At 51.7% G+C, this 10,795-nt stretch overlaps 1 long non-coding RNA gene across 1 annotated transcript; it reads left to right on the top strand.

Annotated features, from left to right (window-relative positions):
* The first annotated feature begins 4,780 nt into the window (after window positions 1–4,780).
* On the top strand, window positions 4,781–8,268 carry LOC149124960 (uncharacterized). Its single transcript, XR_016212530.1, has 3 exons — window positions 4,781–5,253; window positions 7,462–7,533; window positions 8,063–8,268. It is a non-coding gene; the product is annotated as an uncharacterized LOC149124960 (long non-coding RNA).
* The last annotated feature ends 2,527 nt before the right edge of the window (window positions 8,269–10,795 follow it).

Here is a 10,795-nt window from a genome sequence, read left to right as displayed (position 1 = left end):
CTGCAGAGCCCTTTGTCGCTGTCCCCTTCTCTCCCCCCCCCCCACCATCAAAACCTGGCAGCCCTGCACGTAGCCTGGCAAATGCATCAGAACAGTTTTCCCAAGTGTGGAGTGTGCTGCCTCCAAAGAGCCCTGCCAAGCAGTGCCTTCCTTCCTCCGTGGTGGGAGCTGTTTGTGTGAAATACAGTCATTTGCCATTTCTTTGACAGAAGGCTTTGCTACGCTCAAATTGCTGGGTCCTACAAACCTCACCCATGTGGTAAGGCCCTGAGTCTTCCTAGGCTTGGTCTATATCCTCTGCAGTATCCGAGATCCGCAAGGAACCTGCTGGCGTCTTGCTTGTTTGGCCTATGTGTTATGATGTCCCTCGTAGCTAAGACCAGTTTGGTGATCTGTGGAGTGTTCAGACAATCCAGGTCTCTTTGGACTATTTAGAGCCAAGAGAAAGGGAGTTAAACCATTCCCTGGGCCAAGGCTGTAGATGTATACCACTATTTGTCCCATGTGAATGAACACTGCTTTCTAACAATTTTTTAAATGTCTATGCAGAGTCTTTTCCCATTTTTTGGATTGCTTGTTTTGTTGATGTTGTTGAATTTCTTGAGCTCCTTGTATTATCAGATGCACAATCTGCAAATATTTTCTCCCATTCTGCACATTGCCTTATTCACTGGTTATTTCCTTGGCTGTGTGGAAACATCTTAGCTTGATAGAATCCCATATGTCTAGTTTTGCTTTTATTGCTTGTGGTTTGGGGGCCTTATTCAAGAAATCTTTGCCTATATCCATATCTTGGAGTGTTTCTCTTGTGTTTTCCTCCAGTAGTTTTGTAAGATTCAGGTCCTACATTGGGATCTTTGATGCACTTCAAGTTGATTTTTTTTTTTTGACAGGCAGAGTGGATAGTGAGAGAGAGAGAGAGAGAGAGAGAGAGAGAGAGAGAAAGGTCTTCCTTTGCCGTTGGTTCACCCTCCAATGGCCACCGTGGCTAGTGCGCTGCGGTCGGCGCACCATGCTGATCTGAAGGCAGGAGCCAGGTGCTTCTGGTCTCGAATGGGGTGCAGGGCCCAAGCACTTGGGCCATCCTCCACTGCACTCCCAGGCCACAGCAGAGAGCTGGCCTGGAAGAGGGGCAACCAGGACAGAATCCGGCGCCCCGACCAGGACTAGTGAAGTTGATTTTTATATAGGGTGTAAGGTAGGGCTTTGCTTCAAACTCTTGTGTGTGGAAATCCAGTTTTCCCAACATTGTTTATTGAAGAGACTCTCCTTTGTTTCTACACCGTTATCAAAAGTAAGTTGGCTGCAGATGCATGGATTCATGTCTGCGATTTCTCTTCTATTTTACTGGTCTATGTGTCTATTTTTATGCCAAACCATACAGGTTAAAATTTGTTATTTATTAGTTTTATTTATTTGAAAGGCAGAGAGAAACACACGCACACATGCAGATATCAAGAAAGAGATCGCCCATCTGCTGATTCACTCATCAGATGTCTGCAAGAGCTGGGTGTGGGTCAGGGCAAACCCAGGAGCTGGAATTTTTTTTTTTAATTGTTTTATTGAGCTGGCGCCGCGGCTTACTAGGCTAATCCTCCGCCTTGCGGCGCCGGCACACCGGGTTCTAGTCCCGGTCGGGGCACCGGATTCTGTCCTGGTTGCCCCTCTTCCAGGCCAGCTCTCTGCTGTGGCCCGGGAGAGCAGTGGAGGATGGCCCAAGTGCTTGGGCCCTGCACCCCATGGGAGACCAGGAGAAGCACCTGGCTCCTGCCATCGGATTAGCGCAGTGCGCTGGCCGCAGCGTGCCGGCCACGGCGGCCATTGGAGGGTGAACCAATGGCAAAAGGAAGACCTTTCTCTCTGTCTCTCTCTCTCACTGTCCACTCTGCCTGTCAAAAAAAATTGTTTTATTGATTTGAAAGGCAGAGTTACAGAGAGATAGAAAGAGAGAGAGAGAGAGAGAGAGAGAGAGAGAGAGAATCTTCCATCTGCTTGTTCATTCCCCAAACGGCTACAAGGGCCAGGGCTAGACTAGACTGAAGCCAGGCTTCATCCAGGCCTCCCATGTGGGTGCAGAGGCTCAAGCAATTGGGCCAATTCTGCTGCTTTCCCAGAGGCATTAGCAGGGAGCTGGATCAGAAGTGGAGCAGCTGGGACTCGAACCAGTGCCTGAATGGGATGCTGGTGTTGCTGGCAGCCGCTTTATTGCTTCACCACAACACGGGATCCAGGATCTGGGATCTTAATCAAGGTCTCTCACATGAATGACCGGGACCCAACTGCCTGAGGTGTCACCTGCTGCCTTCCAGGGTGTGCTTTAGCAGGAAGCTGGACTTGGGAGCTGATCCTAACTGATACTCCCATCTGGGCTGCTGGTGTGCCGAGCGGCATCCTCACCATGACACCAAATGCCTGCCCTTGAATGTGTACTGCTTTTGATGGCCCTTGAGCAAGGGCTTGAAAAGAATGCATTTGCTAGGCACAGAGTTTGCGTTCACCTGCTCTAACACAGGCACAGCCGCTGGCACAGTCGGTATGATTGGGCCACTCGGTGGTAAGTTGGCAGTGGTCTACTCCCATCCTCTGTGATCTATCTGGTTTTGGGGATCCTGGGATTCCTGTGGCCCTCAGGGGTCCAGTTTGCAGCAGCTTCGGGTAAAAGAGGACAAACACTTGAGTGTCTTATGGATGCTGCTGTCCCTGTCGCCAGCACAGCCCTTATCCCTTTGCTAAACAGAGCATCTTTGGTCTTCACAGAACACCGTCCGTAGGGGGCGTCCTGCCTGCGCCCAATCTGTCACCCCCTTTCCCAGGCCCTGGGAGCTTCTCCAACCCTCTGCCGGGGGAGTGTGGGCCGATTGCTTCTCCAAGGTTCCAAGATTCAACCTGGAAATTCCTCATCAGCTTCTCCCAGGACCCCTTCCAAGGTGTTAAATTCCTCGCCATGGGAGAATGTTAACACATTTGCATATTCATACAGACTGCTTTATCCACCTTAGCTCCACCCCCTGCTGGAGGATCCAGTTGGTTGAATGCACACACTCCGCCTACTGCTGGCACACAATAGCTCCTTTGGCATGGAGGCCTCTCTTTCCTTGGCTGACTTTGCTGACTGGGTCATTGTGGACCTGACTGGTCGGACAGCAGGGGACATGGTGTGGCGTGGACTACGGACTCTCTTGCTGATTTCCTCATTTGTTCCCCAGCCGTACCCTGCACCACTGCCTACACCATCTCCGTGTCTGAACTCTACCCTGGTCAGTCTCGCACAAAGGAGCCTAAATCTGTACAATTCGTTGATGGCATGGAAGGAGCATGGATGTTCGATTCAAAAAGCCTGGGTTGGGGCCAGCCAGCACTGTAGCGGGTAGCGGCATAGCGGGTAAAGCCGCTGCCTGCAGCACCGGCATCCTATATGGGCACCGGTTCGAGACCCAGGTGCTCCACTTCTGATCCAGCTCTCTGCTATGGCCTGGGAAAGCAGTAGAAGATGGCCCAAGTCCTTGGGACCCTGCACCTACATGGGAAGACCCAGAGGAAGCTCTTGGCTCCTGGCTGCGGATCAGTGCAGCTCCAGCCATTGTGGCCAATTGGGGGAGTGAATCAGTGGGTGGAAGATCTCTCTCTTTCTCTGCCTCTCCTTCTCTCTGTGTGTAATTCTGACTTTTGAATAAATAAATCAATCTTTAAAAAAAGAAGCCTGGGTTTATGTCTTAGATGCTTCACTTATTTAAGCTATGTGACCTTGGTGAGCCAGCAAGCAGGTCTGTGGATCAATCCCCTCACCTGGCAATTGTGGATAATAGCATCTACTCCACCAGCCAGCTATGAGAATTAAAGGTGGTATCTATGTTAAACTCCCAGCACAGAGCAGTCTGCACTTTGCTCAATAGTAGCTACTGAATTTTATAGCATTCGTAATCTGCTCTAACCAGACAGTCATTCAGTACACAGTTATCCAAAGCTAGGGATACCCTTGCACCTGTGGGGAGAGGAACCCAGGGAGCCACAGTCCCTGCCCACCTCGAGGGGGACAACAATCTCTCAGCCTCTTTCCCGAACCTCCCCAGGGTACATCCTCCTCCCCACGTCTCTGTCCTCACACCTCTGCAGCACTGACCTGGTGCCATGAGGTCACAGATTTCTTCTGCATTGCTTTTTCACCCTCCCTGTGTATAAATTGTGCCTCTCCGAATGTGGGCTCACATAGTCTCCTTTCTCCATACACAGCACCTGCCACAGGCACCTACCCTGTACTTTCTAAATGTTTGCTAAATGAACCAACAGATGAGTATCTGTGGGGCGGGTGTTGTGGTGCTGCGTGGTAAGCCAGCACTTGGGATGCCCATATCCCATAGTGGAGTGCCTGGTTCGAGTCCCAGCTGCTCCACTTCTGATCCAGTTCCCTGCTGATGCACCTGGGAGGCAGCAGAAGACCCAAGTGCCTGAGCCCCTGCCACCCACGTTGGGGAGCCCCAGATGAAGTTCCTGGCTCCTGGTTTTGGCCTGTTGTGGACATTTAGGGAGTGAACCAGCAGAGGGAAGGTTGCTGTCTCGCCCTCTCTTTCTGCCACACTACTGTTCAGAGAAATAAATGAATCGTAAAAATACAAACATAGTTATTTGTGGTTCCCAAATGCCGGCAGGACACTGGATAGAGCCACGCCATTGGTTTTGCAGGTTGTGACATGGACACGCACGTGTACGCATTAAGTGTTGTCAGCTGAAACTTGTGTCCTGGTGTAAATGCGTGTCCCGGGCTTGGGAGTGGTTTAAGCATCTATTGTTCATTGTGGCTCCTAGGAAAAGAAAGGAAGATGAGACATGCATGGCACCGTGTCTAGCACGGATGCTGAGCCCTCGTGAGCAGGATGGGGGGTGGCACTGGCCAAGGAGACCTCCCTGGGGGAGAGGTGACAAACCTCTCCTGAGGGTGCCGGGATTAGGGAAGACAAATGGGGGAGGGAGGAATACTCAGGCGCCTGTTTATTGTGTGGGCAACGCTTCCTGCAGGAGCACTGAGGTTAAATACAGAGTAGCAGCCCCTGGCCCAGGCCCCTTTGGGAGCTGCGAGCCTGGAGCCTCCTGCCCTGAGCACCCCAGCCTGGGGCCAGTGCACCGTGTGCGTGGAGCAGCATGCCTCCTGGTGCGGTACTCTGCCCAGACGTCCGTCTTCCGCCTCTCTTCCTGAGACCTGACCCTAATCCCTGGCTGTCTGCTCTTCGTGCGTGGAAAAGTGCTTTAATTGGGAAGGTAAAATACAATATCAAATGCCCCTTTTGTGCCGTGTGAAAGGCCCCTAAAGCTGGGCTTAACTCAAAGAGCTTAAATCAATAGCACCGGCCCATTTTCTAATCACAGGGAATTTAATAATGATCAGGAAAGCTGTTGTCAGTCTGATCTGTGGGACTGCGAGGATTTTAACTCTTGGAAAACAGCTTCCTGTCAAACTTACATACTGTTATCATATTAAATGTCACTCAGAAGGGTATTAAAACCTTTCTGTGGAGAGAAAGCTTTGCAGGGGTTCTATTGAAATTACTCTAAATGCTGATGAGCGGGCTGCTGGGGACTGAGCAGGTGTGGCTGTGGGAAGGCCTCTTTACCGTAATCCACCCAAGTTGGGGAGGGAGGCTCCGTGGTTATCTTGAGGCCCCTCAGCCCAGGCAGGGGCTGGAAAGGTTATTTCCCCCACCCCCAACCTGAGACCCCCCCCCCAACTCCCCCGATCTGTTAGTCAGTTGATTCTCAGCATCACAAAACATTCCAGGCAACCAGATTTTATAAAGAGAAAAGACTCACTGTGTGTAGAGAGCTGGAGGTGGGTGGTCCACTGCTTTGGCCCCTGGGGTGGTGTCCTTGCTGGCAGTCCCAAGGGGGCATAGAGCATCCTGTGGGAAGAGGCAGGGAGTGCGTGTGTCTGCCTCTCTCTCTCCTTGCAAAGCCACCAGACTCAGCCACAGTGCTCTGATCCTAAAGATCTAATCCAGACACCTGGTGTGGTGCTGCAGTGGGTTAAGCTGCTGCTTGTGATGTGGGTATCCGGTATCGGAGCACTGGTTTGAACCCTTGCTGCTCCGCTTCAGATCCAGCTCCCTGCTAATGCACCTGGGAAAGCAGCATTTGATGTCCAAATGGTTGGGCCCCTGCCACCCATGTGGGAGACTGGGACGGAGAGCAGATGGTTGTGTGGAGTGTGTGTTGTGCCCAGCCCAGCCAGCGCCCTGGACCCAGAGTCTCCAACAGAGAGGTGAGCTGCAGACCTCTGCCATGCACCTGCAGCTCCGAGGGCAGCGGCCCCATCTGACCAGAGTGGAGCATCTGCCACTATTTGACTTATTTTCATCTGATGGCTTCAGCTTTTAACTCCTTGGGTTCTTTGACAAGACTTGGGCCTCCCAGTGAAAGATATAGCTCATGGAAGACTGAGACCCAAGTGCTGATATCACATATTTATTTTTTAAAAAATACTTATTTAAAAGGGAGAGAGAGAGAGAGAGAGAGAAAGAGAGCGAGCGAGCACGAGAGTGCTTTGATCCATTGGTTCACTCCCCAAATAGCTGCAAAGGTCAGGACTGGGCCAGATTGAAGCCAGGAGTCAGGAACTTCACCCAGATTTCCCATGTAAGAGCAGGGGCCCAACCAAACACTTGGGTCATTTTCTGCTGATTTGCCAGGTGCATTAGCAGGGAATTGGATCAGAAGTGGAGCAGTCAGGACTCAAAGTGACGCTCCAATATGGGATGCTGGTGTTAGCCACGGTGTCACACCGCCAGAGCCGCTCAGATCGGAGATGGCCAATAGCTCCTTTGGCTGATGAGGCGCTACTGTGCCCTGCGCGCACCCTGGGGCCTCCTGCAGCCTGCATGTCCGCTGTGGACTCCCTGCTGTGCAGCTCCCTCTATGTCCTCCAAAGCCAGCATTTCCAGAGGAGACCTGGGGCGAGCTTTGCCACCCACACACTCATTCCTCTGGCCTCCTCTTTCCTCTCCTGCAGAATGAGGATGCCAAGGTCTGATCTGAGGTCCCGTGGAGGTCACGTTTCTAGCATCAGAGCTGCTGCTTAATGTAGTCAACGCAGTCATGGCTCACATGCTTCCTGAAAAACCAGAAGGAATCTTGGAGGAAAACTGGGTGGGTACAGACTATAGGCTGGCATCACCCCCAAACCGCTGCTGAATCCCCAAGGTGACCACGGCTGGAGGCAGGGTCTTTAGGAGGTGATTAAGTCACCAGGGTGCAGCCCCGCCCCCAGTGGGATCCATGGCCTACCAGAGGAGATAGGACAGAGCTTGCTTCCCCTCCCTCCCTCTCCCCTGCCCCAGTGGTCTCCGGGGTCACTGGACACTGGATCTGCTGACACCTTGGCCTTGGACTTGCATCCTTCAGAACCAGGCGAGACAAATTGCATTGTTGCACCTATAGCTCCCATGGTAATTTTTTTTTTTTTTTTTTTTACAGTATCCCTAACTGACTAAGGCTGGAAGCTTGAAGACATCTTTCTCCTGCACCTTCTCAATGAGCTGTGTTGAGGTAAGGAGGCAGAGGGACTGGTGTTCAGGACAACATAACCAAAGCATCTGTCCATTGTCCATTTCCTCCACTAAACCTAAGTTCATAGCAAGGGCCGGCATTGCGGTGATACCAGCATCCCATATTGGACAGCTGGTTCCAGTCCCAAGTGCTCCGCCTCCGATTCCTCCTCCTTGTTTATGTGCCTGGGAAGCCAGCGGAGGATGGCCTAAATGCTTCAGCCTCTGCCTTCCACGTGAGAGACATGGATGGAGTTCCAGGCTCCTGAGTTTGGTCTGACCCAGCCCTGGCTGTTGTGGCCAACTGGGAAGTGAACCAACATATGGAAGATCTCTCTCAGGGTCTCTCCCTCTTTCTGTATCACTCTGGCTTTCAAAGAATAAATAAGTCTGTAAGTAAATAAATAAATCTTTTAATAAAGGGAAAAGAGGGGCTGGCGCTGAGGTGTAGTGGGTAAAGCCGCCGCCTGCAGGGCTGACATCCCATATGGGCGCCAGTTCAAGTCTCAGCTGGTCCTCTTCCAATCCAGCTCTCTGCTGTGGCCTGGGAAAGCAGCAGAAGATGGCCCAAGTCCTTGGGCCCCTGCACCCACGTGGGAGACCTGGAAGAAGCTCCTGGCTCCTGGCTTCTGCCTGGCCTAGCTCTGGCCATTGCAGCCACTTGGGGGAGTGAACCAGCGAATGGAAGATATTTCTCTCTCTGCCTCTGCCTCTTCTTCTCTGTAACTCTGCCTTCCAAATAAATAAATAAATAAATAAATCGTTTTAAAAAGAAAGAAGATTGCTAGGGAGATTTTCTGTCTGGTTCCAGAACTGCCATCAGGTAAGTCTGATTGACACTGGATGATGTGATGTTGCTCACATGGGCTGAAATTGCAACCTGGGGAGCGTACAAGACGTGTGGTGTGTAGTTAGCGCTTGGTCGTTCTCTTAAGCTGCGCATGATTCCAGATCATCACCCAGTGTCCCCTTGGCTGCCTGCTTTGTGCCTGTCACCCCATCCATGCAGAGAAGGCTGGCGAGTCGTGGGTTGAGCCTGGGATGAGCCGGCTTCTTGAGATTGTCCGGGTGACGAGGTAAGTGCAGTTCCAAGGGGTCCCTGTCCAGCTGTTTATCTGTTTTCCTGATCCCGGCAGCCATGCAAAATTGGAGAAGTCAGAGGCAGCCCCTCGGAACTTTCCCTGACAATCTGTCTGGGCCACAGTAATTGAAATTAATTGGATTTCAGAGATAATACCGTTTATGCTAATGAGTGTATTGAGAGGAGACAATAGACTTGGAGATAAGTACCTAGAGAGGCGAGCTGGGAAAGCAGACAGTCTCTGGAAGAGATTAGGTGTCCTGGAGGGGCAGCTTGTGGGGGAGGGGAGGGAGGACGGGGTCCAGTTGCAAGAAACTGGCAGGCTTTTTAAATCAGTTAATTAATTAATTTTCTGAGAGGAAGAGAGACACAGCAAAAGAGACAAAGAGTGAGCCCGCCCATCCACTCTTTTGCTCCCCGAATGCCCACAACAGCCCCTGACCAGGGCAGAAGCTGGAAGTTAGCAATTCAGCCTGGGGTCTCCCATGTGGGTGGCAGGGACCTCAGTACTTGAACCATCCCCGCTGCCTCCCAGGGTCTGCACTGGCAGGGAGCTGGAATCAAGCACCAGAGCTGGAGAAGGGCATTCGCACGTGGGCTGCAGGTGTTTCCCTGCTTGGCCAAACACCTGCCCCTGGGAGCTACCAGACCAGCAAGGGCAGGTGGGAGAGGGTAGCAGAAGCCTCTCTTGGGACAATAACAGTGCCAGGTGCTCTTTATTAAGTGCATCTTAAAAAATGCCTATTTTATTTTATTTTTTTTGAAAGGCATAGCAAGAGAGAGAGAACGAGCGAGAGCGAGTGAGCGAGCGAGAGCGAGAGAGCGAGCTTCCATTCACTGGTTCACTCTTAAATACTTGTAACAGCTGGGTCTGGGTCAGGCCAAAAGCAGGAGCTAGAAATCCCATTTGAGTCTCCCACATGGGTGGCAGCGACCCAAGTACTTGAGTCATCACCTGCTGCCTCTCAATGAAGTAGGCAGGCATATAGGCTAAGATTGATTAGATTTGTGAGCTGGAAGACCACGCCTTCACCACGCCCCTGTGTGACCTCACACCCTACCCTGATACCTTCGCCACGCCCCTGTGTGACCTCATGCCCCTACCTGGCCACACCTGGGTGCCCACCAGCCAATCAGGTTAATTAACCACTCCCCTTTGGAAGTGGGTTAAAAGACTGGGACACGGTGTGTCCCGCCCTCCTCTTTCCCCTGGCCTCTTGCCAGGAGGGGGCTTGCTGTAGCCCTGTGGCTCCAGGGCGCGAGGCCTTCATGCCACCTGCCCTAGGCTTCCTGACCTAGATGTTCCTCCATGTGGCTGGTTCCTGGTGCTCGGTATGAATTCATATTTACCTCTCTCTCTTAGATAAAGCTCTCACTCTTTTATGCATCTTTCGTACTAAATAAAAGCCTAAAATGTACCATGCTGCCTTATTTATCAGTGCTGGTATTTAGAATTCTTCTCTAAATATTAGGCAAGAACTCTCTCATGCTCCTTAATATTGGGGATTTATTAATAAGCATATAGTGATGTCATATGGCACCCCAAATTCCGGTAGCATATGTGACATCTCAGATGGCACTTCTGGGGAACTTTAAGGGGCCATATTTTTGGATAGATTTTAGGGGGTCATTTCCGATATCACAAACGTTTGCATTAGCAGGAAGCTGGATTGGAAGCGGAGATAGGAGGTGGTCCCAGCGTTCCAATATGGGAGGCAGGTGTCCTAAGAAGAGGCTTACTTGCTATATCACAATGCCTGTCCCTTATCTAACGCTTTGTATGTGCAAGGCAGGAGGCATTTTGCATTTCTGATGGCATCTTGTCATTAGGAGAGTATTGCATTGTCTCCCTTGTTTTAAACAGGGGGAGGGGGGAAGCCAAGATTTTGTGCCTACTCCTGTCCACCACCTCTCATTTCCACAGCAGGAAAGGCAGCACAAGGAGGGCCGGGAAGGAGCTGAGGATGCTGCTGGACCCAGAGCAGCTCTGAGGAGGGAGGTGTTTTGACCGGGGCACGGAGGAAGAACCGGTGACCTGGGAGAACAACAGTGCAGCTGGGAAGCTCTTGGGAGGAAAGCACTCTGGCTGAGGGCTTGCCCCAGGCACGTCCACAGCACTCCACTCGCCGGCCCTCCGAGAGGAACTGCAAAGCCAGGGAGTAAAGACCCCGGGTGGACTGTG

Source organism: Oryctolagus cuniculus, chromosome 8, assembly GCF_051225735.1.
Source record: "Oryctolagus cuniculus isolate XC-2025 breed Fujian yellow rabbit chromosome 8, ASM5122573v1, whole genome shotgun sequence".
NCBI classification, from domain to species: Eukaryota; Metazoa; Chordata; class Mammalia; order Lagomorpha; family Leporidae; genus Oryctolagus; species Oryctolagus cuniculus.
Note: the sequence above shows the minus strand (reverse complement) of the source record. Positions and strands in the feature narration are given on the sequence as shown.